At 36.3% G+C, this 25,757-nt stretch overlaps 1 long non-coding RNA gene across 1 annotated transcript; it reads left to right on the forward strand.

Moving 5' to 3' along the window:
- The first annotated feature begins 8,393 nt into the window (after positions 1-8,393).
- On the forward strand, positions 8,394-23,803 carry LOC101793259 (uncharacterized). Its single transcript, XR_005264106.2, has 4 exons — positions 8,394-8,495; positions 10,459-10,720; positions 17,942-17,987; positions 19,748-23,803. It is a non-coding gene; the product is annotated as an uncharacterized lncRNA (long non-coding RNA).
- Positions 23,804-25,757: the final 1,954 nt, after the last annotated feature.

The following is a 25,757-nucleotide window of genomic DNA, read 5'->3' on the forward strand; positions in this document are numbered from 1 at the left end:
GGTTTGAAATTTGAGGTCCTTGAGAAAAGGACCTGTGTTCACTGATACATCTCTAAACAAACGTCTCTTCAGAGATCCAGTTTTTCTTCTAAAGTGAAACTAATGCTTGCATGTCAGCTGAAGAAACAAGTCCAATATGACATGTTTGCCAATACAACAGTAACCTTATGGGCAGCATAGTTCATGTGGACTTTGCAAAGGTGTATTCCACTGCAAAGAGGATACAAATTCTTCATGCTAGGACCACAAAACTTAAAACTTTATCAATACAGCTCCTTACAGTAGACAGCCTGAAGAAAAACAATTGATGTAAACCAATACTTATGGCTGATTCCAAGTCTATTCAAAACATTTATTGTGAAAAAGCCATCAAGAGTATTTGTTCTGAAAAACCCATCTCCAAAGAGGTGTAGAAAGAAAATATGCTCAAAGTGCAAAATATGTAGAAATATGAAGTGTCAAATGCAATCCAGACAGTGAAAGCAGAACTATAAACGGATTTACAAAAGGGAGACGTGAGCAGCATGGATAAGCCATACAAAGAAAGTGAAAAAAAAAAAAAAAGGGCAAAAGATCTTTCTTCCCCTTTACCAGAGCGAGGTGGTGTCCCTCCAGCCAGAAATCTTCTGGCTGTATCCTCTGTTTATTCAGTATCATGTGGAAATATAAAATAAAGTAAATAAAATAAAATAAAATAAATAAAACAAAACAAAACAAAACAAAACTAAACTAAACTAAAATAAAATAAAATAAAAAGGTTTTATTTGCTCTCCAGTTGGGGCTGCTTCATTCTACAGCTTCCTACCTGTGTCAGACTTGTGTAGGAGTGCTCTCAGTCTCAGACAGGAGTCTTTTCTTCTTGACTTTTTTCGCCACTGCAGATGCATATTAGTATAAAAAGCAATCTTTTCACCTGTGCCATAACAGAGTCAATTCTGCAAGCTTTTTAAGTACTTCAGTCTGTTAGAACATTAACTTCAAAGAGAGTCCTTTGACTCGGATTTAGAGATGCACTTCAGAAGATTACTAAATTTGTTCAAAACACTCATTCTGAATGAACAGAAATGTTTTGGACTGGAAGAAGTGGGCCTTAGCCTGAAGTGCTGACATTTTACTTTAACACACAGCCTACCTTCAGGGCTGTGGTTTGATGTTTAACTGTCACCTACCACGTGTTTTACTACATGCATTTCTGAAGGTCTTGAGGACTTGTATACTGTTTTCTTTCAAAGGTATCTTTGACTTCTAGGGCTACGTGCAGTGTCCCACAAGAGCATCAGAGACAGAGAAAGGAGAAAAGCATTTTATAACTTTAATACTAACAACTAACCTTTGCTCTAGACTATAAATAAATTTACTTTGAGTTGTGTGGCCCTCATCCTCATGAGATGTCCAAGAATGTCACAGATGTCAATACGTAGTGAGTAATATTAAACTGAACATTTAGAGGATCATTTTACTGAAGTTGTCTATATATTTTTTGAAGATTTAATTGCTTTATAAAAAACTTATATTCACTATATTCAGTAGAAGAATAAATTATGTAAACTGAACTGCTTGGCAAAATGCTCTGGACACAAAATACATTTGCTGTAGGCATCAAAAAAAAAATTCAATACTGTAGTTAAATATAGCAAAATGTAATGTCTGTGAGCCAAATTTCCTTAAATAAGTAATAGTGTTTCCTCACAAATTTTTAGAAATTTGCTTAATAACTTGATGGAACGTAAGGCATCTTTCTTTCATTAGAGTTTCTTTTCTATTGAATTAAGTTTACTTATTTTCTTCTAAGCAAGATGCCCTGCAATTGAATTTGGATTGAAACAGAAATTTAGATTTTGGCTAACAGAGAGCACTTTCCCAGTTAATTTAAAATTTTTATGGGACATATTGTCAAAAAAAAAAAAAATCAAATCCAAATGACTAAATGATCCAAATTTTTATGTATATATACATATATATATAATATTCCCCAGTACCTCTCCTCTCCTCTCCTCTCCTCTCCTCTCCTCTCCTCTCCTCTCCTCTCCTCTCCTCTCCTCTCCTCTCCTCTCCTCTCCTCTCCTCTCCTCTCCTCTCCTCTCCTCTCCTCTCCTCTCCTCTCCTCTCCTCTCCTCTCCTCTCCTCTCCTCTCCTCTCCTCTCCTCTCCTCTCCTCTCCTCTCCTCTCCTCTCCTCTCCTCTCCTCTCCTCTCCTCTCCTCTCCTCTCCTCTCCTCTCCTCTCCTCTCCTCTCCTCCTCCATATAATTCCTGCTGAGAACTACTGAATTGAATTCCCACTGAGCCTTCTCAGTGAGAATACAGTTTGAGAACATCTCACTGAGAGGATCTGCCTTTTGTTTTGATGACCCTGGGCACAGCCCAGCCACCCTCTCAGAGGCCTTCTACTGGTAGGGAAGCATTCCCTATTTGAGGGGCCTCTGTTTCGCACTCTGAATAAAAAATCTGGCACAGCTGTAAACTTTTGTCAACACAGATCTTTGTGCTGTTTCCAGGAACCTAAAATACCCAGGACTGGCACTAGTGTATCTCATGTGTTGTGTCAGCCAGTTTTGACTGTCAAGGGATTGCAAAACAGACACAAAAATTAAACCTGAAACTGCTTCAGTAGGCAACTTGGAAAGAAATTCCTCTGTTGTTCCCTTTTTCATTTCTTAGCTTTGAACAGTTGTTCCAGTTAATGGCAGGCTCCCCACAGCCCCAGCTTCCCCACCAGATATCTAAAATCATGTTTTTTTCTTTAAAACAAAACAGCCTTTATGCTTGTAAAGCTCTGTGTTCAGTGTGCTAAACACAAGAACACAAGACTGAATACTATAGTTTCTTCTTGTATTTGACAACATGAATTTTCATCTTTTATCAGTTTATTTCTGAAACTTATTTCTTATATGGCATTTCCCTATCTTTTTTTGCTTCTTGAACTTTTTTTTTTTTTTTTTTTTTTTTTTCCTAATGAGAATAAAGGGAGGATGATGGTTTCTGAAACAACTTTTCAGAATTCACTCTCCAAGTTGTATGTAGAGGGAATTCCCACTATCCCCTTTCCCATGTAGCAAAAAAATTGTCACCCAGTACTTGCATCTAGTCTTTTCCCTTGGTAAACCCTTGCATTGAACCACAGACAGGGGAGGGAAGGGAAGGGAAGGGAAGGGAAGGAAAGGGAAGGGAAAATGAAATATTCTAGAACAACAGTTGATTACAAACAAAACAATTTATTGTGTTCAGTTTTAGGTAACCATGTATTATTTCTAACAGAGGGAGATGTCTGAATATATCAAAAGATGAAGATGCAGGTTTAATAGAAAATTTTAAAATTCTTGTGAATTAAAATATGCCTTCTGATATACTTGCATTCTCTTTGATTAAAAATGAAAGTCTGAATTAAAAAAAGAAATACATATTTGCTGAGAAAATGGCTGCTACTGAAGCTTGCAAATGAAAATAGTTTAAAAACATTAGATCCTCTGGTGTTCAAACTGGACTTAAATAAGATTTTAACAGCAGTTCATCCACTAATTATCCTATTTCTGAGAGAATATCAACCTTCAACAGTCAGCCTTCCTCTGTGAATGATGATCATGCAACTTATTCAGAAGTCATCTGAGTTAATTGAGATTAATTTCTTGTAAGCAGAGAGCTTGAGTCTCTTGGGGTCTCATCAGAATGATGGCACTTCTGATTTATACCCATGTAACAGTGTTATTTATAGAAGTAAGCACCTCACACCAAAATAAATATAATATTCCTTACTTCCTCTGCCTGTCAGCTGTTCTCCTCTGGAATATGTGTATGGCTTCTCTCCTTCCTGGAGCCTTAAAATGTTTTATTTTCTCTGTACATAAATTCAGAATTATTAAATGTAATGAATCACCAAAGAGGATAGCAATTAGCATGTGATAGATAAAAATGGTGTTGAATTCTCCATAAATATGAAAGAGAGCTGATTTTTTTTTATTTGTCTTTAAATATGAGTTTATGATGGTAGCAAAGGAATGTCTGCTTTTTAAAGGCTGACTAATGCAAAAATCTCCTTTTATAGACAGCAGTTATATTAGGTCAAAAAGTCATGGTCAAGAGCAGAAGAAATTCCTAGAGCAGCCATCTGCTTGGGTTCTGTGCAGGCTTCAAATTTTGTTGAGCCTGTTTTCTCCTTACCTCCACCTTTTCACCTTTAAATCCGAAAAGCTTGCTGCCTGGTACATCTTTCTTTCATATACATACAGACAACTGTTCAGAAGTGCCATGGTGCTTCTGAATGTTTCAGGGCATGATTTGAAATATCTGGAAGTCTGGTGTCTTTAGCTGTTAGGTTTAGAAGAAGAAAGTCCTGTGGCAAGGCTATCAAACTTATTTTTGTAATCGGATGCATATTCTGTTTCTTCCTCTGCTAGCTATCTAGTGGGAAACTGAGACAAGAGGAGACTCACTGAACAAGTGTTAAAGCTTATATTTAATCAGAAGATGCTGAACATTTACAGAAGAGGTAATAAACAGAAAAGACACTGGATTTGGAGAAAAGCAGCTGTTAAAAAACACTTCTTCAGAGATCTGAAATGCTGGGACTGAGTTTGAGAGAAACCGTCGGGAGAACAGCTCTGAAGAGCCTTTCATCAAAGGGCAGGAATGTAAGCTTTTGGCCCCTAATATTGAAAGACTTGGTATCATTAGAAAGTTACGATCTCAAACATATTGGATAAATAATCTCTCCAATTTGAGCAGACGTTTCCTAGATTCATGAAACCAGAAGCAAGGCCAGTCTTCAATTAGAATTTGAAGAAATTGATTTTAATGTAAATGTTTGCTGTGTTTGTATCACCTTCAGGAATGGAACAAATCTAATGAGAATGCAAGATATCAGCCTTTCTCAGACTTTAAAGGAACTCCTTTGAGGTTTAAAGTTTTTACCTTCATTCCCTAAATATTTCTTTCATTTCCATTTTGTTTTATTGGCTTGGAATTCCCACTGTAAACACATTTGCATTTGCCATAATTCTGCAAAAGAAAACAATCCAGAGAGCTATTCATCTGGTGGTGGCATAATTTGCCATAGCTCAACTGGAAACCAGCAGTTGAAAATCTATTCTGTAAAAGTCTTTTTCTTCCTGGAAAGGAATATAAAACAGTGCAAATCTCTCACATACATCTTGACCATCTGGGTTCGGAAAGGTTTCGTACTGGTATATTCCAGGTGTATCTAAACTCTCAAGTGCTATTCTGAACTAAATTAAGCATTTGATATCTTTCAGCTAGTCATGATTCTCTCTAATGTCCTCAGATTTCAAATGGAAATTAGATGCTTTTATCCAAGCCATTGGTAACATTTTTTGTCACCATGATGATAAACCTTGCTAAATCGTGACTCATATGAGTGAAGATGACATATATTTTTTCCATAATGGTAATATAATGTTTGTCTTTGAGTACAGTGAAGCAGCCAATAAACTGCACCAAGATATCCTAGTTACATTGACCAAAAAAAAAAAAAAAAAAAAAAAAAAGCCAGACATTCAAGTACAGGGTGAATAAAAGAGCAGTATAAATAAAGGAAGAAATAAGAAGCAATTGCCAGGCCCTCAATCCTAATGTGTGCTGTCTCCACAAAGTCCCATATGTGGCCTCAGAAATTATTTCTTCTATTTTAGTTTGTTTTTAAAATGCAAGTCATATAGAGAGGAGTTTTTCAGCACTCAAATTAATGTATAGAATACTGCAGTGGTAAAAGAAACTATGCTAGCAATGCATATGTAAATTTATTTCTGCCTTTGAACTCTGTTTATACATCACTGTGGAACTCAGCTGCTAGTATTTAGTAGCAATATAGCCTTGCTTACAGCATTTTAGTGCCAAGGGGAAAAAAGGGGATTTCCTTTTCTTAGCAAGGGATTTCAGTGAGAGAGGAAGAAAAAAAGGACTGCTCTTGTTGAACTTTCCTCACACATAACTTTTTTCATTGGCTGTGAAATGTCCACATCTGCAGCTAGAAACAAAAGCGATAGATTTCTGTGATCCAAGGTGATACTATTATAAGGGAAATATCAGTAATTCTGTGATTCAACATGCACTTTCCTTGTAAAGGAAAGCCAACATAAAAAATACTTCTCCATCTGAGATCAATAAAAATGTCCTAATTTTCAAAGAAATATTCTCATGGACCTGTCAAGAAGAGTAGTACAAAACTGCATGCTGAAATGTCATTGCCTTTTGGAGAACAACAAATTTTTCTAACACCCAGATCAATGTAGTGTAGAGTCTTAATCAATTCAGACTGAATTTTTTTGAAGTTCTTACACAAAAGCCAGCTGGTGGAAGTGTGTTGTAAAAAGAGCTATCTGAATTATTCATTGAGAATAATCTGTGTTACGAATTTGCCCTCCCACTGCTCCACCTCCTTTGCAGGATTTGTCTGCAATGCAGTCCTCATCTCTGTGAGTGTTTGGAAAATGGTTTATATTGATGCATTTTTATATGGCTCCAAGAGTTGCTGGATCTCTTGAAAACTATTATTTAAGTTAATTATATTTTATAACTTGCAGTGTGTGAATAAAACACTGTCTAGTAAATCATTTTATGGTATTTCAGGACACTGATAGGATGATTGAAACTTTTTTTAACCTAGGAAGTTAAGAATAACAGAGATACACTATTTGGTTGTCTTTGTGAAATGAACTGATGTATGATTGCATTTTCTGGTCTGCACTTGTCTTTTGCAGACAATAAACTGAGGTGGTTAAGTACATACACATACACACCCTAAGCTCTTTCCATAAGTGAGGGTGAACCACAGAGGCTGGGACAGGTCTTCTGTGAAATTATTGTCCTTCAGAGGTGCTTGTCCCTTACAGACTGGGTGTGTAAAGGGACTATGAACATCATGTTGAAGAGTTAAGTCAGGTTCTAAATGAGATTCTCTGATTTGAAATAATTCATAAGTAATATGAATATGAATTGACAGGAGACAATTCAATCCAGTTTACATTGGAAGACTCCTCTCTGAGGTTACCTTTATGGTCAGTGAAGAAACATAAGTCCTTCTAGGATGCAAACAATTTCATCCTGAGTAGACTTATACCATACCTTATGGTATAAGATGACTTATACCATAAAAGTCTTATTTCTCATAGGTTATTGTGATAGGAGCTTAAACAGCCAGCTCATATCTGTGTCTCTATACCAAGAGTATGTACATTCAATTAAATTAATCTCACTCACTCAGGTTAGGACTGGTAGATACTAGTGGCACTAACCTTTACTGCTGTTGGAAAAAACATTATCTGTTCTGCTGATAACAGGGTGAAATGAGTTTTCAGTGTCATTGGTACTTAAGAAGTGTGCTGAAGTATTCAGTTTCTCCTAATTCCTTTCCAGTGTTATCACCGCAAAAAAAAAAAAAAAAAAAAAAAAAAAAAAGTGAAGGAATATGACATCATATACTTACCTTGCAGGTGGATTACATCAAGAACTCACTTATATCTTTCTTATTAAGACTAAGTCTACAAAAAAAATTATCTTTGGTTGTCTAAGAAAACACAGGCTAAGCAGATACTTCATAGCGTATTTGGTATAAACTTCATGTTGATAAATTTACTTGTGAAATCCAGGAAACTTTTTGAAATGACTTTCCAAGAGATTATCAGTGATAAAAAAGACTGAGTTTGATAGGTTTATGAGTAAGATTGCTTATATTGGGTCTATTTTAACAGGAGAGGGAGATTTTGATGGCTATTCTAATCCTGTGTTGCTGCTAGCTAAAACTATTGTTAACTCTAAGAATTATTGAATGTCAGAAGTTTGAGTGGATTAAACTTCTTCTATAACCATTTGCCAACTGATATACACCTTCACCAGTAAGCTACCTAAATAAAACTATCTAACTGCCTGTCATGCAAAGGAGACACTTGCCTATGAACACATATCTAAATCCCTTACATGTAGTGAAGCATGCAATTTAATGTAAGTGTTCATTCCAGTTTTTCAGAAATTCACATCTTCCTTTGCCGTATCACCATCTACTAATGCATTATTTCTCATTAGGTGTATATTCAGAGAATCATGAAAATGCTTACCAGTCTAAAATGCATCTTAGAAGCCATATGTGTATTGTAAAAGATTCTCTCACATTTACAGAGACGCCTGATTAAAACTGTTGATTATATGAAGAATAAACAAAATACAAACATTTTAAATGTAATTAGTTAGGAGGAAAAACAAAAAAAAGGCTTAGTTAATACATACTGCTTCCAGGGAAAATATTCTTCATTGTTTACAGTTGGTACCAAATTAGTCTTTCCATTCCCCTATTTAGTATGTGCGCTAGTGTGGGGGTGGTAGACAAAAAAGTAGAAAAGATTAATGGTTTGTTATTTTTATATTCCTTCTTTTATCCTACAGTGGTCATGAATATGACCTTCCATCTTCTTTTACCAAGTGCAACTCCAAGACTAGAAGTCACTAGCCTGAGATAATTAAAACCTGGAATCACTCGCACAAATGATCAGGTAAGAAGCTGGGGTGGTGAGCACAGATTTTTCCAGCTTGTGTTACATTGATCCTCTGTCATCAGGCTCAATTAATAGGGTTAAACAGTTCTTCAAGAAAGAATAGTGTTGGTATTTTCCATGTGAAGCAGTCACGATGAGGACTGTGTCCTCTGATACACACGATATTTAACTCACAGTGAAGAATATGTGCTACCCTTGGCTATGCCCTTTGTTTAAACTTGTCCCTTGACTTCCTTGAAATAAATAGAGCATACGAAAACACACTGGGGGTATCTTGCTAAACTCTGTGGCCAGTACAGACCTGCCAAAACTTAACCTCAAACTGGGGGTTTCTGGCTATTGGGACAATATTGTTACTAGGGTTGAGAGGGTGTAAAAAGCACGAAATGTTCCTGCCCACAAATATGCTGGAAAAGATACAAAATAAGTAAGTTTCCTAATATCCTGATCTCCCTCTCACTGACTTTTACTAATGTTTAACAGCTTCATTGTCCCCTCAGTGTTTACTGACATCAAAGATAAATTAGTGTGTTATGAGTAAAATGCACAAGAATTAAAAACAGTTGAATTACATCTCTACTTGATGCTAGTACAGTGTTGAATGACATTCAACTTATAGTTTGACCAGCTATTCTTCAAAAGTTTGAACTGTGCTTTTGACGGGAGTCTATCTAGTCCATTTATCCCTTGTTAGCTTTTAGATAGAGAAATAAAGAAAATTTTAATTAGAAATTGAGTTGTTTTCAGAATTAAAGCATTTGTTTTCAGAAGGAAAGCATTCAGGTATCATTATTGGAGGTTGGATTGAGATTTGGGGAACACTTTGACCAAAGAATGCAGCAGAAATGTGCCCTCAGCTTGCATAGGGGCTTGCTCCAGAACAGGGACTGAGGTGGAGGTTTTGCTTTCTTTTTAGTCATCTGAGATCTGCTTTAATTAATGACAGCATTTTTAATAGTGTCATAGAAAACCCTGCCCAGTTGAAAAGACAATCATGGAGAATTTTGCTTCTGCAACAGTCTGAGGTATCCCTGTAACAGCCTGGTGTCTTTAGCCCTTCTTGTCAATGCTTCCTTGTCTCTACCAGTGACATCAGAAGACTTATTATGTATTAATCTGCGCTGAAGTCTGAGCTGATAGGTATAAGGGAATGACTTTCACATATCTGCTTTATAAAGTAGAGTCCTTTCATTTTCTGAGTACGTATTTTCAGTAGCTGATCTGACAGCGTTAACCACAGTTATTTTCATTTTCGCTTTAGAGACATGGAAATGTGTGCATAAATACTGCTCCAGTGCACTGAATACACATTTATAAAGTATCACAGAGAGCAGATGATTCAACAGTCCTGGAAAATGGAAAAAGTTGCAGATGAAGTTATGAGAGAAACTTCTGTAGAACAAGGAAACTGGCAGAAATAAAAATAACACTGTCTTCTTTATCAAGGAACATTACTTCTGTATTCTCTCAATCTCAGACAGTAAAGCTGAGTGAAGCAACCAACCATAGTGCATTGTTATATATTCTTCCTTGTTTTATCGTGATGGAAAAGTAAGTAGGAGATCAGAACACTCCAAATACTGAGTATGCACTGTGTTGTATAGCATGCAACCTCTACAGCTTTGGGTTCTGGAAAGCTCTCTGAAGGACTGAGGTGTACTTAGGGTCCTCTGTTGTGAAAGCTGTTATTCAGCTGAGGCTCTCTGCAGAGAACTTCAGGTCACATAACGTTTTATACATTCTCCACTGAACATGTATAATCTACATGTTTTGTACAGTATGGCCAAGAAAAAGTGTTCTAAAATCATAAAAAATAAAAATAAAATCCACAAGATTGCAGTAATTTATGAGATTCAATTTGGAAACACTCATGCATTTGCTTTTGAGGCATTATTTCAACTTGAAAGAGGTTCTCAAGCTAAGCTTTAAGACTTTGAGAACTTTTTTTTTTTTTTTTCAGAAGACATTTAAAGAAGACATTTTCAAGAAAATGCTACATGTAAAGGGATGTGTGACAAAGTTTGAACTGGCAGCAATGTGGTGAGAACAAGATATTGCTGAAGATATGTGACCTCAGTAGAAGGTTTATTAGATCTTCAAATAAACAGCCTATCTGCATTCTGCTTCCAAATGTCTCCAGATGCAAAAGAGCCAATTTCTTTTTTTTTTCTTTTTTCTTTTTTTCTTTTTTTTCCCAGGATATATTACGTAGTGTCTGCTATGTAAGTATTAACCTTTGTTAATTCCTTTCATTACATTTCTGTGGTGGCTGCTTTCTTCCTAATGTTTTCTTTCTTGCTGAATTTAAAAAATATGTTTGATTTTACACTTCTGCTCCACCCACAACCTCTTGCATAAGCTAATCATCTCTTTCTTCTGTTGCTCTTTTTGCTGAATATTTCATAGCTTTGTATTTCTAATTCTTTCATACTTTTAAAAATAACATAAAAATAAAGTAAATTAAGTCCTGCATGGAGAATAGGAAAAAATAAGAAATTCTCACTGATATAGGTAAATATTATCTGATATTCCTGTTCCCAACAGGATGTGTTTTATTGAATTTGGGATGGAAAAAACAAACAAACAAAAAACCAAGAACTCATCACTGTAAGCTAATCTGAAAAGATGAAATAGGAAATAAAAGGAAGATATGTGAGATACACAGATAAAAGGCAAGACTATCAACAGTCTTATTTGCATTCTTCTTTGTTTTGAATTTGAAGAGCTTAAAAATTGCTCTCTAGGCATATATATTAAGCCTGCATTATTCAGGGATTTCATTGCATTGGTTTATATTAAAAATGTTCTTTGTAAAAAGATTTAAGAAAACAATATAATATTAGACTTTAATTTGAACAGAGCACATGAGGAATCATTAGGAAATGAGGTGAAGATAACAGAAAGGAGAAAAGAATTACTTGGCAGTGGACTGGGCCAATAAAAGATGCAATTTCATTGATTGGCCTACAGGGTACTATGAAAGAAAAAACAAATTTAGCTAAAACTCTCCCTGTGTACCCATATATACCATTTCATCTCTTAGTGATATTGAACTGTATCATATAATCTGCCTTACATCTTCTCTTTAATTTTAGTGATAATATGAACCACATGGTAACTCATAATAATGATAATGGCTGATAGAGCTCAGAAAGATCACTCAGAAATTAATTGTAGCCTTGAGATGAGATACCTGAAGGTAGGATTTGAAGAAGTGTTAAAAGCCCAAAACAAACCTTACACTTTGTCCTTTAAATTGTTCTCTCATGTATTTCAAACCCCCATTTATTATTATTATTATTATTATTATTATTTTTTAATACAGCAGAAAATATCCCATCATTTGTTGAAGACATTAAAACACTGTAATACTGTGTTTAGTCCTTAATTTTTACTCAACATGAATCCTAAAGCAACTGTGCTGCCTCTGGCAACATGCAGTGGTGCATAGTTTAAGCATTACCGTGAGACCAAGATTCACAGCTATGAGTCCTACTGTAGATTAAGGCACTTTATCAAACCACTAGTATCTGTTATGGTAGTGTTGCCCTTTTGTTCAGCAGCCTCATGGAGGAGTTTCCTCAGACAGTGGTAGCAGGGGCAGCTGCAATATTTCTAGACTTGGACACCACAGGTTTCTTTTCAGCATTACCTGTGCAACTTTTGTTGGGTTAAATACAAAAGAAATTGGAGCTGTGCTCGTCCTCCCCCCACCTCCTTCCCCCCCCCCCCCCCTCCCCCCCCCCCTCACCCTTTATCTGGGAAAACAACCAAACTAAAATCAATCGACCAGAAAAAACAAAAACAAACAAACTGACTAACTAAAAACACACCAAAAACTGAAGTAACTAGAACAGGTATTGAAGCTAACATAAAGGAAGGCCATTCTGGCAATCAGCATGTGTGTGTTAGGAGAGAGATGGTGGGATTGCCTTCATTTTGTTTCCCTCCCTACACTTCAACAGTCTGTCTAAAGAAACCGAATTAAGCTCTCATTCCACGGTTCAGTGTAGCAGACAATGTGAGAGAGTGGGAATTGGACTCAGTGTAATAGTCAGGAAACAGTCAGGAACAGTAAGGAAAGAGCCTTCTTTTTCAGAAAACGTCATCAGCATACAAGACCAAGTGAACCCAGCTGCTGGGCACTCCAGCAGGCCAAAGACTTCTGAGCTCAGACCCTGTGCTGCCTACTCACCCATTGTTGGACCCTTCCCAAAACGGGTGGGAGCAAGCAGCGCAGCCCATACTGGGTTGTGGGAGGTGGCAGAGACCAGCAATGTTGGTTTCTGGCTCTGCACTAGCCAGGACAAATTGAGATTTTTCCTATGGCAGTATCTTCTGGCATTTTGCTAGGCCTCATCCTCCTCACCAGAGTGATCCTAGTGAAAAATCACAGGCTTGGCAGCCCAGTGGTTAGTGCCCTTTTCCTCAGGCACTTCCTGGCAAGGTTCAAAACATAATCTTTCATTTAACAAGTGAATGAGTAAGAAATAGTGTGGTTAAGTTTGCCCTGCTTGTGCCACTTGAGGCCAGCTCTTAAGGAAATGAGGGACCCCTTTCATTAACTGGCTCTTGGCACACTGAAGATTACACACAGTTTAATTTTAAAGAGAGGTTGAGGAGATCATGTCTGTCCCAAATGCAATCGCATTTGTGACACCCTACTCAAATACTCATTAATACATTAGTGGTTCAGTGGCCCAACTTTAATAGTACCATACATGCTAGGGGCCACCCAGCTGTAAAGCAGCTCTGCAGGAAAGGACCTAGGAGTCCTGATGTACACCAAGTTGAACATGAGCCATCAATGTGCCCTTGCTGACAAGAAGGTTAATGGCATTCTTTTCTGCCTGAGGTAAAGTATTGCCAACGGGTAAAGAGAGGTGATCCTTCTCCTCTAGTCAGCACTGGTGAGGTCACACCTGGAGCACTGTGTCCAGTCCTGGGCCCCCCAGTACAAGAGAGACATGCACATACTGGAAAGAGCCCAAAGAGAACAAAAGCTGCCATGGTCTTGTGCAACCTAATGTAGGTATGCCTGCTTGAGCAGGGGAGTTGGACCAGGTGCCTCCCACAGGTCCTTTCCAATCTTACCCATTCTGTGTGATTCTGTGTATGTGATTCTAGTTCTTGATAATGTGTGCTAATTTGTAGATTTTTTTTTTTTAATTGTGTAATTTTTCTCTGACCTGAATACTTAAAAAGAATAAAACAAAATAAAATCCTTCTGAAAGTAGCAAGAACTCTTGGTTAAACACCATGTTATGTTGTAACACACATCATTTTTGACAATCACTCTATATAATAGAATCCCAGGGATTAAGCAAGAATGTGAGAAAGATGGTGTGAGATTTTAAATGCATTTGTTTAATACAGTCATTAAAAGGAAATGATAACACTCTCAAGGCAAAAAAAAAACAAACAAACAACAAACAACAAAACAAAACAAAAAAATAATACTTGTGAATATTTCACATAAGCCAAAGGTATTAGTAGTGCCTTCTAATTCAGTTAAAGACTTATCTCATTTAAATCCATATTTTTGTCCATTCTTTACTGAGGTAGTAAAATCTAATTATTAACAAGGGTGATGGAGTGCTCTGGCAACCAGCTGCTCCAGCTTCATGTCAAGTATAAGAGGAACAGTTTGGAAAGGCTCTGAGGAATATGCAGAGAAACTCTTGCTAGCATGAACACCTGACAGTATTCAAAGTGCTTCTCAAAAAGACAGATGGTTAAAGGAAAACTCCACCATAGTCAAGTAACAACAAAGAGCAGGACTAACAAGAAAATGTCTGAAGTCATACATATGGGTGGAGAAAATGAACTGCATTCAAATGGAAATATTGGGAGCAAGCAGTTTTCTAACAAACAGGCTAGTTCAAGCTAATACAACTGTAGTCAGCTGAGCTCTCCTGAGGACAGAGGGGAGTGAGTCCCCTCAGTGAGGTGAGGCAAAGCTAAAAAGTTCAAATGGAGGTTAAAGCAACTTTTTGATACGACAGCCCAGGTTGTAGCCTGCATTTGAGAACTGCATAGCTCAGCATGGGAAAGCGAGATGCAAAGGCTGCCTTACCCTGCTTTGATCTCCAGCTGACCAAGTGACCCCATCTTGTCCTTCAGCATTTGGAGCTCTCTGGGATTGGATCCTGTAGGCTTTTTTATTGACCAGGGGGTAAACTGAAAGCAGGCGGCAACGTTTTCTAAGAGCTACATGCACACTTCCTGACTCCCCACCTGGAGTTGCCTCCCTCTCTGCTACAGTGGTGATCTCCCCCTTGTCTCTGAGGATATGACAGTGGCAACAAGGAAAACAAGAACGTATTAGACACCTGATGACAATATCAACACTGCAATCTGAGTGAAGGGGAGAGCAAAAGCTGTATGATGTTCCCCCCTTGGACAGCTGCAGCAAAAACAAGAAGTTCAAACGAAGGCTACAGCACGTTTGTTTTCTTCAGTGGGGTAACTTGGAGGTAGTATGTAAATGGCAAAATCCTTTTACCCTCAAATGAGGCATTTATTCCAGCCCTACAGGCCCCAGACTGATGGACCTGAAGGAGAAGATACAATTTCCTCTAGCTCATTGATCCACTGAGAGTTTTACCTGCCAAGGAATGAGAAACCCCAGTTATTCTTTCATAGGGATCTGTACAGTTATGGGGTTTTGATATGAAACAGGTTGCAAGTATGCAAGCCTGCCAGACTTTACTACAGAAATACTCTTGATTTCTCTCAACGGATCTTATTTTCCTAAATGAGAGCCCTACAATCACTACAGTATGAGCAGAAAGAATCAAATTCTGCCAGTTATACAGCATAATGATATTGTAGTGGTAAAAAAAAAAAACACAAACAACAAACACAGTGTAAGTAATTATTAATTTTCATCATTACACTAGCTGTAATAGTCTATGTTACATTGAATTTGAAGGAAAGTTGATGGAAAATTTAAATTCAAAGCTTAACATCAGAGTAGCATTTATTTTTTCCCTGCAATTTTTTGTGCATGGAGGTTGCTAATTCACACTGCTGTGCATTTCTTTTGATAGCAGAAAGGCTCATTCATGCCACTGTCTTGAATTTAAATTTAGATTGCTTATATGTGTTCATATTTTCAATTTATATTATTACATCCACTCCTGCTCTATTCTTTGTTCATTAGGGACCTCTGAACACCAGCTCGAGGAAGTTCTGTTAAATGAATCGCATGCCCTTTGCAAGAGCTCTTTGAATGACATGTGTAATTATCAACAATTAACAAGATGCTAATTATACCTTCAAATTATAATCCTACTGAGCAAAATAAAAATCCTTTATGGAAGAAAAAATTGTTAAAGGCACAACACTATATTAAACCAAATGACAAAAAGTTTGGCAACTTCTAACGGTATAAATCAAACAAACTGCTGAACACATCACACAGCTTGCCAGAATGGCTCTCTGCCAATTAGCTTTTCACTGCATATTCAATAAGTTGGGGGGGGAGGGGGTAGGAAAGTGAGGGAGGAAGAGGATTTAACTGGCGTGTCACTGCTCAATCAATAAATAAAAGTCAGAAAAGCTGTAACCATTTAAACTTTGTAGTGTGTTGTCTTTCAGTCACATCAAATTCACTGAAAAGAAAGATTTGTCTAAAAGGTTTAAAGTTACAGTAGCTTTAATATATTCTACATTTGCAAGATAAACAAAAAGTAAAAGCCCCCTTGGCAATGTAATAACTTGGACACAATTTCATAAATGCTCACCATTGTACAACTCTGATTTTTTTTCAGTAATTTGCACTGACAGTTTTGAATCTTTATCCACACATGAAGATGGAAAACTTTGTAAAATTAGAGCATCTGGAATTAAAACTCTACGTTGTCATACACTGTCAGTTTTTATATGTTTTTTTTGTTTTGTTTTGTTTTTTTTTTTTTACTCCTGCTACAATGTAGCCTAAGTATGCCATTGTTTAATGCATGAGATTTAAAAATCATCAAGAACAAGCTTAGTTCTGGTATCAGATTAAAGTATTCACAATTCTGGAATTTTGTTGACATAAAAAATAAGAAAAATTGTCCCAATCTGTTGAAAACCTGAAAAAATCCAATGATTTTCTCTAACAGGAAGGAGTGCACTAACAGAGAGTAAAGCAGAGCTTTGAAATACTATTTATGTTATTTAAAATGCTTGAGTTTTGTACCATTGGTATGGTAAAAGATGTGATGTAACTCAGAAAGAAATACTATACAGAAAATTCTCCCCATAAGGTGCCACTATCAATGGTCTACACTACAAGTCTGTGTTCCTTGTAATTTGGGGCATTAAATACTAGGAAAAGAATATGTTCTTCTGCTGTTTTTATTATTGTTAGTTCTGCTGAAAATATGCAGTGAGGCATAGTTTTGTTTTTTGTGGGCGGGTTTAAACCCCCCTCATAATTTTTTTCTTTTTTTCTTTTGTTCCTTTCAGTTGACAAATCCCAAAAAGGTTTATAAACCTTACCAAGAATAGTTTGCAATCACTCGCTTAGTTATATTAGGTGTGCTGGTTGGCCAAAGTAGTGGTTGGGATACATGCCATGTGGCTTCTGGAACTGTTTTCAGGTCATGAAGAGTGATCTGCAAATGCTCTAAGTCAACCCTTCACAAGCATTTGACAGGATGGAATTCACACATGGCTGATTTGCCAACCTCCACAAAAGGCTCATTAATAAGCTAATTTGTTTCCAGTGAGTACCTGAAACAGATGAAGTCCTGAAATTCAGAAATCCTTGGAAGTTGTTAGTTGTATTCTTCATTTTATGAAGAGGAATTTCCGTTGGAGCCCCTCCTTTTTTTATTTACTTCAGAAGTTGCTTCCTTTTCTACTGTGCAAAAGGATGTATTAAAACTTTTGTGTCTTAAGAGAAAGTGGAAACTACATAGAAATTACTTTAGAAGACTAATGTCATCAGTATAGCAATGGGAAATCAGATGACAGCATTTGTCATATACCATCTGTACTTAACTTCTCATAACCTATCTTATCTAAACATGGAAAGGGAAAACATTGTTTAATTTAGGACTGATACTTCAACCCTTTAATAGTCATTAATTACTTGCTTGTCTAAGAGAACATAGAGAAAAGCAGACTCATAATTAATCTAGATTTAACTTTCCAAGAAAAGACACATCCTGACTTGACAGGGTTGTACAAAGCACAGTGAAAAGTGTCCTATTCCCTGCAATTTTCTACTGGAGCCTGAAGAAGCTGATGATAGACAACTGGCAACTAATCTTTTCTATACCACCCCACATAGTAACTTCTGCTTTTCTGAGACACATTTAATTTTCTGGACTCTTTAGATCAGTATATACACCAACATAATTTTCCAAAACACATTAAACTTTATGCATTTGTTGCTTTCTCTCTCTCTCTCTCTCTCCCTCTCTCTCTCTCTCTCTCTCTCATTTTAGGTGATTCGACTACTCTGATGTGGTATGCCCGGACCAATAAGGAAAGGTAAAATAATTTCCAGTCTGAGAAACCTGAGTAATTCCCCCTTCCTCCCCCGCATTTTATTTTTTTTTATTCTTTTTCTCCAAATCCCATAATCTGCTTGTATTCTGGTAAGAAAATAGGAGTACCCTAATTTGTTGATTTACAGAAATCTGCCAATCTGCCTCTAGGCATTTTAGAAAGAGCAAATCAAGGTAAGTGTGGCATTAAGTAGTAACAGCATCCTCTCTACAGAGCAGGATATGTGTAACCATTGAGCTGGAAGTTCCCATTTCCTCAGTCTTAGTAGAAATAGAGTGATTTTGCCTTCTAAGTAGAAAGGTAAGTGTAGGAAGATTTTGAGCTCTTTTTACAAAATACAGATACTTTCCAGAAAGGGAAAACATAAAATTTTAAATATTTTTTCCCAAGAAGGAAGAGGAGAAACATGAAAGTAAAAAGTATAAATTAAAGTTTAACTCTATCAACAGAAAAAATAACAAACCTGAAGTTTAAAACAGTTGTTCAACTACTATACTGTTTATTCATAAATTGTAAATGCAGAAAAAGGAAATGTAGATCTTCCTCCCCCCCCCCCAAAAAAAAAAAAAAAATGATGTATGAACACAAAAATCCCTCAAAATTTGAAATATTTAAATTACTACAAAATAACAAGAAAGAAGAACGAAAACATAGATAAACATAAAATAATAATTGAACAAGGCATATGTCAAATTAAAATATTAGGCAGCAAAAATAAGAAAATGTATTAGAGATCGTTCTGCTAAGCAACGACAAAAACAAAAACCACAACACTTTGGCAAAGTCCATCTGCTAACAGAAGTAAAAAATATAATACCAGTAAAATTCAGAGAAATAATATAAGTAGTAGTATGAATTGACACAGTACTAGTTATACTATATAAAACCACAGGCCGCAACGCAGCAAAGAACTTTAAACATGTGCTCTGCAGTTTCCCGTGATGATGTGTAGTAAGTTGAACACATTTTCCTCCCTAACTTCTTGTTTTAATAGTAAGTTCTACTTTTAAGTTACTAAGGGCTTTTCTCACAGATTTGGTGCTGGGTCACGTTATGGACATCTGCCTTTTCTAAGATTCTTGTAAATGTGTGATAAGCACCTAAGTGAAGGATCAATAAGGAAATTTATCAATGTTACTTTATTTTCAGGAATAGATGCACCAAGGAAGCTCCCCTTCTAGGTCAGGATAGCATTATATAGGGAAGACAGAATGAGTTTAGGGACTTTTATTGAGGTGTCTATCTGAACAACAAAGGAATAAATATGTCAGTTTTTGAGCTGGAAAGGGCCTGGGGGTCTGATCCAGCAGCATGCTGTCACAGCAAACATCCTCCTGGGCTGTGCTTTGAACAGCACTGTCTGCAGGCTGAGGGAGTTGATCCCCTCTCCTAGGGGGACATGGTGAGACATCTGAGGTGCTGTGTCCAGTCATGGACTTCCCAGTACAAGAGAGATGTGGAGATATCAGAGACAGCCCAGCAAAAGACCACTAAGGAACTGAAGCATCTCTCCTATGAAGAAATATTGAGAGAGCTGGGATGGTTCAGTCTGAAGAAGAGAAATTTCATGGGGGAATCTTCTGCATAAATACTTAATGGAATGATGGTGATGAGTATAAAAGAAGGAGACAGACTATTCTCAGTGACACCCAGTGATGAGATGAGGCAACAGGCACAAATCGAAGTACAGGAAATTTGATTTAAACTTTTATATATGATTACGTTTTTTTTTTTACTCTAAGGATGGTCAAACACTGGAAGACAGTTGCCCGGAGACACTGTGGAGTCTCTGTCCTTGGAGGTATTCAAAATGTGACCAGACAGAATTCTGAGCAACCTGCTCTAGGTGACCTTGCCTGAGGGGAAAGACTGAACTAGAAAGTCTCCAGAGGCACATACTCACATAAGCTGTGCTGATATTCTGTGACTGTGAGACGAAAATGAGAGAGATTTAAAGAGTACAGAGTCCTATTAGGTCAGGTTGTCTTTTCACGTGTGTGTGTAGGCATGTTCATGTAAAGGGTAATCAACTGTAAAGGACTTTCACAAATTTCTTGCTTTTGTGGAGTCCACTTACACAGCTGCTAGTTAAGAGGTTTTAGAAATTGTTTCCTCCATTTTTCATATGTATGAATGAGTAGATATCTTCATGTAGTGGGTTGGGTAGATCAAATCTCTTCTTAGATATTGTAATCACAAAGCTACTCTAAAAGTTAATAGCGTGTCATTGTTAATCTCAACAAATAAAAAGGGGGGGTGGGGTGGACACATAATCAGCAAGAGAAAAAAAAAATATATATCTATGAAAGAAAACATAGCCTTACATGAGGAATCCAATAGTACAGATGAGTAATAAAGAGTATCATGCTTCTCTTTTCGGCTCACTGTAACCTTAACAGCCAGTTAGAAAAAGGCTGGAGGAAGGGTGAGTTTGTGATACTTCAAAGCCCTTGCAAATGGCTAATTCACCTACCAAACTCATCAAGACAGAAAGCTGTAACCTCTTTAAAACCAGCTTTCAGGCACTATGTGAAAACAATGAAACCTTTATTAATGAAAAAGTGATATAGACATAACTTAAGATAATAAATAAATTCTAATCCTGTAACTTTAGAAGCCATAAATTTAACCCCTTCTCCCCACTGCCCATATGTATCTTTGAAGCAGTTCTTTCACCATACCATATTACCTGCCCATTGAACCTCTTTCATTAGAATGATAGGGGCAAGGGCATTTTTTCATCTTTGTTTTCAGAGTGGTCTTGAGGATCTAGGTGTTGCCAGCTGGCAAGTCTACCCAAATTTGTCTGATGACTAATGTGAAATTGCTTGCTAAGCCAGACTTACTGTAGATCACTCCATTCTCCTCTATCAAATATCTAACCGAATATTTCTGTATTTTATCTGTTCTGTCTCTCACAATAAAACTGAAATATTTGTGGCCATTTTTGATTTTATATTTTATTATTTTATATTATTTTAATTTATATCTGCTTGGATCTTTACTTGTCTGTGGAAACTCAATGTTACTTCCTTCCCCTCAATGTCTTACAAGCAAACCTTGTTTCTTCCTATTTAACAGTGGCTCCTGAGGTTACGTGCTAGGATCATAGGTTAACAGCTTATGCAAAGAGGAATGTCTGGCATCATGCTGCCATTTTCAGCAGACACTTTTTTCTTCTCTGTTTAGATCTGGAGTTTGGGGAATGTTTGGGTGGAAATTGTTCCAGCTCCTCCCTGAAATCCTACAGCAGGATTAAATACATACTTCTCTTAGGCTTATTTCTGTAAACACTTTATGCATCTGTTTAACAGTTGTGAGTAGTTCCACTAAACCCATAAAATTATTCACAGGAGTAAAGTCAAATGACAGAGGATCAGGGTGTGATTTAGAAGAGTGTATACAATGGTTGCTTCCCCCTATAGATCCCCCTATAATCTACTGGGGTAGGTGTTGTTTTATGCTTCTTAGTGTGTTTGGAAACTGTTTTTTTCTCTTCTGCCATTGTACTCCTGTTAATTCCTTAATTAATGTCAATCCCTTAATTATGACTGTGGAGACAGGTGCTAAATTAAATGCAGAATTCTTTTTTACATAGAGTTATACTAAATAGTTTGCAAAACCAACTATTTAAACCAAGATGAACTCAGTAACTAATTGTTTTATTTAGGAAAGTAACTGGAAAATTTAAAATAGAAAGAGAAAGTTTCTAATCTCCAGTTCCTAATTCTCCAGTTTTGAATGGATATTTTGCCTTCAGAAAAAGGAATGGTACAGTGAAAAAGAGACAGACTTCTTAGTCATATGAACTTCTGAAGGGACTGCTGTGTAAGCTACTGCTATCTGAACCAGAAAAATGTGTTGACCACAAAGGAATCAGCTATCAATTATCTCCATATGTAAGCACCACATGTAACATTCCTCTGTCTCAGTGTCTTTTTGTCATCCTTTGAAAACAGTATTTAAACTGTTTATTAATTTCCATATACATATGCATGCAAACAGGCATTTTTTGCTTTTATATGCATCACACTAGCCAGACCTGTTTAGATTTTGTTCAGCAATGTCATCTTCATCACAGAGCATTCACTATGATGTATTCATCAGTGCGTATCATTCTTGCATGATATTCAGGTAACACAGAGCCAAGAAAAAGCATGAAAAGAAATTCCACTTTTAACTTCAGGTCAACTGGCATAAGGGAGGAAGAGAAATTCTGAATCTGCTAGTACATGAAGAGCTGAATTCTCTGAAATAGTATAGAAAAATTGGGAAAATAGTAGCACAAAGTCTTGCAAAAATAACAAAGTAGAAAAGAATACATTGAAAATGAAAAATCAGAGAAATAGCATAAGTAAGGTTAATATATGTGTCAGAATACGAGCAATATTATATAGCACCAAAGCTACTAGCATCAGTCTAATTTCTGAAATGTCCAGGGTGATCAAGGAAGCTTAATATAGCAGAATACTGGGGAAAAAAAATAGAAGCAAGCTGTTAAATAAACTTTGTAATGTACATATACATTCACAGTCTCATCTGTTCTACTTAAAAACATCCTTTCATCTCTAACTTAAAACACCTATGGTGTTCCTCAGATTTCACAAAATGCTATTCAAAGGCACCCACTTTGAAGTTTGCCCTCACCAAGTGAAGACAGCTAATAACTTAGCCACCAGAAAGATAAACATGAGGTCAGAACAAAGACTGTACATTTTTTTGAAGATCTGAATATGAGGCTTGCACAAGGTTGTATGCTAAAATTAAAGGGCTTTTATTATCAAGCTGAAGGCACTGAAAATAGCTATGGGTACAGTAATGTTTGGGTGGTAAGATGTGTAAACTGAGGTTGGTTAATGCTGGCTCCACTAGTGGTTTCCTTGATTTGAAATGGTTGTGCTGATGGGAAGTGCACTTGAGCAACCTAACTGTAAATGCAGAGTTTTGGAGGTTTGGGGATTTCCTTTGGTTATTTTACTTCTTTTAAGTTTAAAGAAAGTATTTCTGATCTCTCAACATTTAAGTTCCAGCTTACCACAGTCTTCCTCTATGCTTACTGCCTTCCTTCTCCTTCTACTCGAAGTTATTTCCCTTTCCACTCTGCTTTTATCAGTTTCCTTTCCTCATTGACTGCTCTTCAGATATCATCCTTCCCTATCAACCACACTGTATCTTTCTCAGTAGAACTTCTATCCACTAAAAATATAAAAAAAATCTCCATTCCTCCTCTGTATAGACTGCAATATCAAGATTTATGAGTAGAATTGGAACATTAAAGAGCCATGGACAGGGAGAGAAAGAAGCCTGGAAAGGGGAGGAACAGTAGGGAAAGTAGAAGATAGTAATGGTTGCAGACCTTAGCCCGAAGAGCTTTCTTCTGCGTGCAAGATACTACTACTATATTCCAGTTCTAATAAATAAATAAATAAAATAAAAAATATGTATGAATGTATATATTTGTAAGAAATTTAAAAAAATAAACAAAATATATTCTTTAACACTTTATTTCACTACAGCTCCATCCATGACATCCATCCAGCTAGGATGAAGAAATCTCAGGGAGTCTATTATTAGAATTTTGACCACAAACCACTCCTTCAAACCTTCAAAAAGAGCTGATAATTGTCTTATCAAAGTAATTTTTCAGCTATACTTTATTGCACTTATTTCAATTACAGTCAGGCCTAGAAACCTCAGCCTGCCAAGAATTAATACTCAAATGTTGTTTACATTGTTAAAATGTCTCTTTTTGTATTGCCTCAATAAACAGAACAATAAATGGCTTACTGGAGGTTGTCATGGACTGCCAAGTCAATACAAATGTAGGATATTTTAAGGTTGTTTTTACCTGATATCACCTTTGGTAGAAGAGAGCTGTCTTTCTACTATTTTTGAGTGAGCTTTATACTATAATCCTAAATACTTAAAAAAAATATACTACTGGAAGTTATCTGTCAGCTTAAGTTGCATCATCTATCACTGTTCAGAATAACTTTGATTCTTAATGAAATATCTTCAAAAAGCTTATTCACATTTTTTCAAACATATATGGAAAAGCCATTATTGGATTTTAGAAACTTAGCCAGTTTTTGCTGGGTCAAGAAATTCTAGAAAGGAGGTTGATGCTAAGAACACAACCAATGGCTATGTTGAACAGTGCCAGCATGTACCTCCATAATTACATCTATTTTTTAAATCAAAATCCCTGTCAATCTTTGGATGTTCTCCTGCTGTGATCATAAAACATAGAAAATAAGTAAGTATTTAAAGTGTTTTTTCTTGAAGTGCAAAACAGGACTAAAATAAACCTTATTTAAAGCCAAATGCTACCAACCTCACCGAATGTGAAGTGTGTAAACCTAATACATATTTTCTTTGCTTTAGCATGGAAATATTTACAGAAATAGGTCAATATGATAAAAACATCCTGTGAGCCTTCCAGAGAAGCAGTCCATCACCAAACATAAAATAAAGAAAGACAAGGTACATCTTTTTGTGCAATTTTTGACACAATCCATTTATAAAGTGGAGATTTCTGTTTGAATTTTAGGCATAAATATTACAGTTGTCCTGACCGTTTTTCTTCTTCTTCTTCTTCTTCTTATTGTTGTCATTGTTGTTGTTTTGCTTTGTATGAGGAGAATGTGTATTAGACTCAGTGCTTTCGCAATACCCATGATTAAAGATCTATATACGTACAGAGAAAAGGAATGCTAGAATTATTTCTGTTGAAGACCTTAGGGATCTTGACTGGACAGAACATTTGCATTTCAAGCCAAACACACCCAAGCACAGGTCAAGTTAGATGTAATTTGAATTCCAAAAGGCATAAAACAGCCTGTTCAGCAATAAGTGGAGAAAAAAGAAAAAAAAAAAAAAAAAAGGAAAAGTGTCTAATGTAATCCTATATTGTTATTAAATACACTCCCCTCACCCAGTGCTTAAGCACTGTTTAGATTGTGACATGAACTGACAAAAGCCAGAAAATTCAACATTACACTGACACCTCATCCCTTCCTCATGGCTTTGTGAAGAGAGGGGGAAACAGATATCACAGCATGCCCTGAAGACAGTATCAGACTTAGTTTTGAATTTCTTGGCTTGCATCACAAGCTTAATGTTACTTAAACATAAGTTTCCTTAGAGTTTAACTTGAGGGAAAGAAGACATTAAGAAGCAAACATGCTTATATTGCCTCTGAGACCAGAATAATTTTTACAACTGTTTTTGCAGATAAAATGATAGTTAAGTGATTTTAAAAGAATGCTTATTTTTTTTTCTGGTGTATATATTTATACTGTAGTAAGTTCTTTCTTATAAAAATATTTTTATGGCCACTTACTGTCTATCAGGTAAATAGATATTTTGGTACGTGTTCAAATTTTCTATGTTTGCATAGTTTATATATTAATTTATAATGTATATATATAACTAATTAATATCAGGTTCCTGCAGACCTCATATAATCCATTTATGCAAATCTTCATTAGTTCTTAACTTCATAGGCCTTCTTGGCTACAACCTATTGTACTGATCCACCAGTCACACATGCATATTAAACTACTGAAAGGATGTGTAATAAGGATTCTCAAGAAATGTAAAAATAAAACAACTTGTTCATCCCCATTCTGTTCTTCAAACAGTGTTGTGTCCCATCCGTCTGTCTGTCCCGCCTGCCCCCCCCCACGGCCTACACATGCTATTCTAAGCTATAAATTAAATGTTTATAACAAGCATGAACTTTATTTAGTT

Source organism: Anas platyrhynchos, chromosome 3, assembly GCF_047663525.1.
Source record: "Anas platyrhynchos isolate ZD024472 breed Pekin duck chromosome 3, IASCAAS_PekinDuck_T2T, whole genome shotgun sequence".
NCBI classification, from domain to species: Eukaryota; Metazoa; Chordata; class Aves; order Anseriformes; family Anatidae; genus Anas; species Anas platyrhynchos.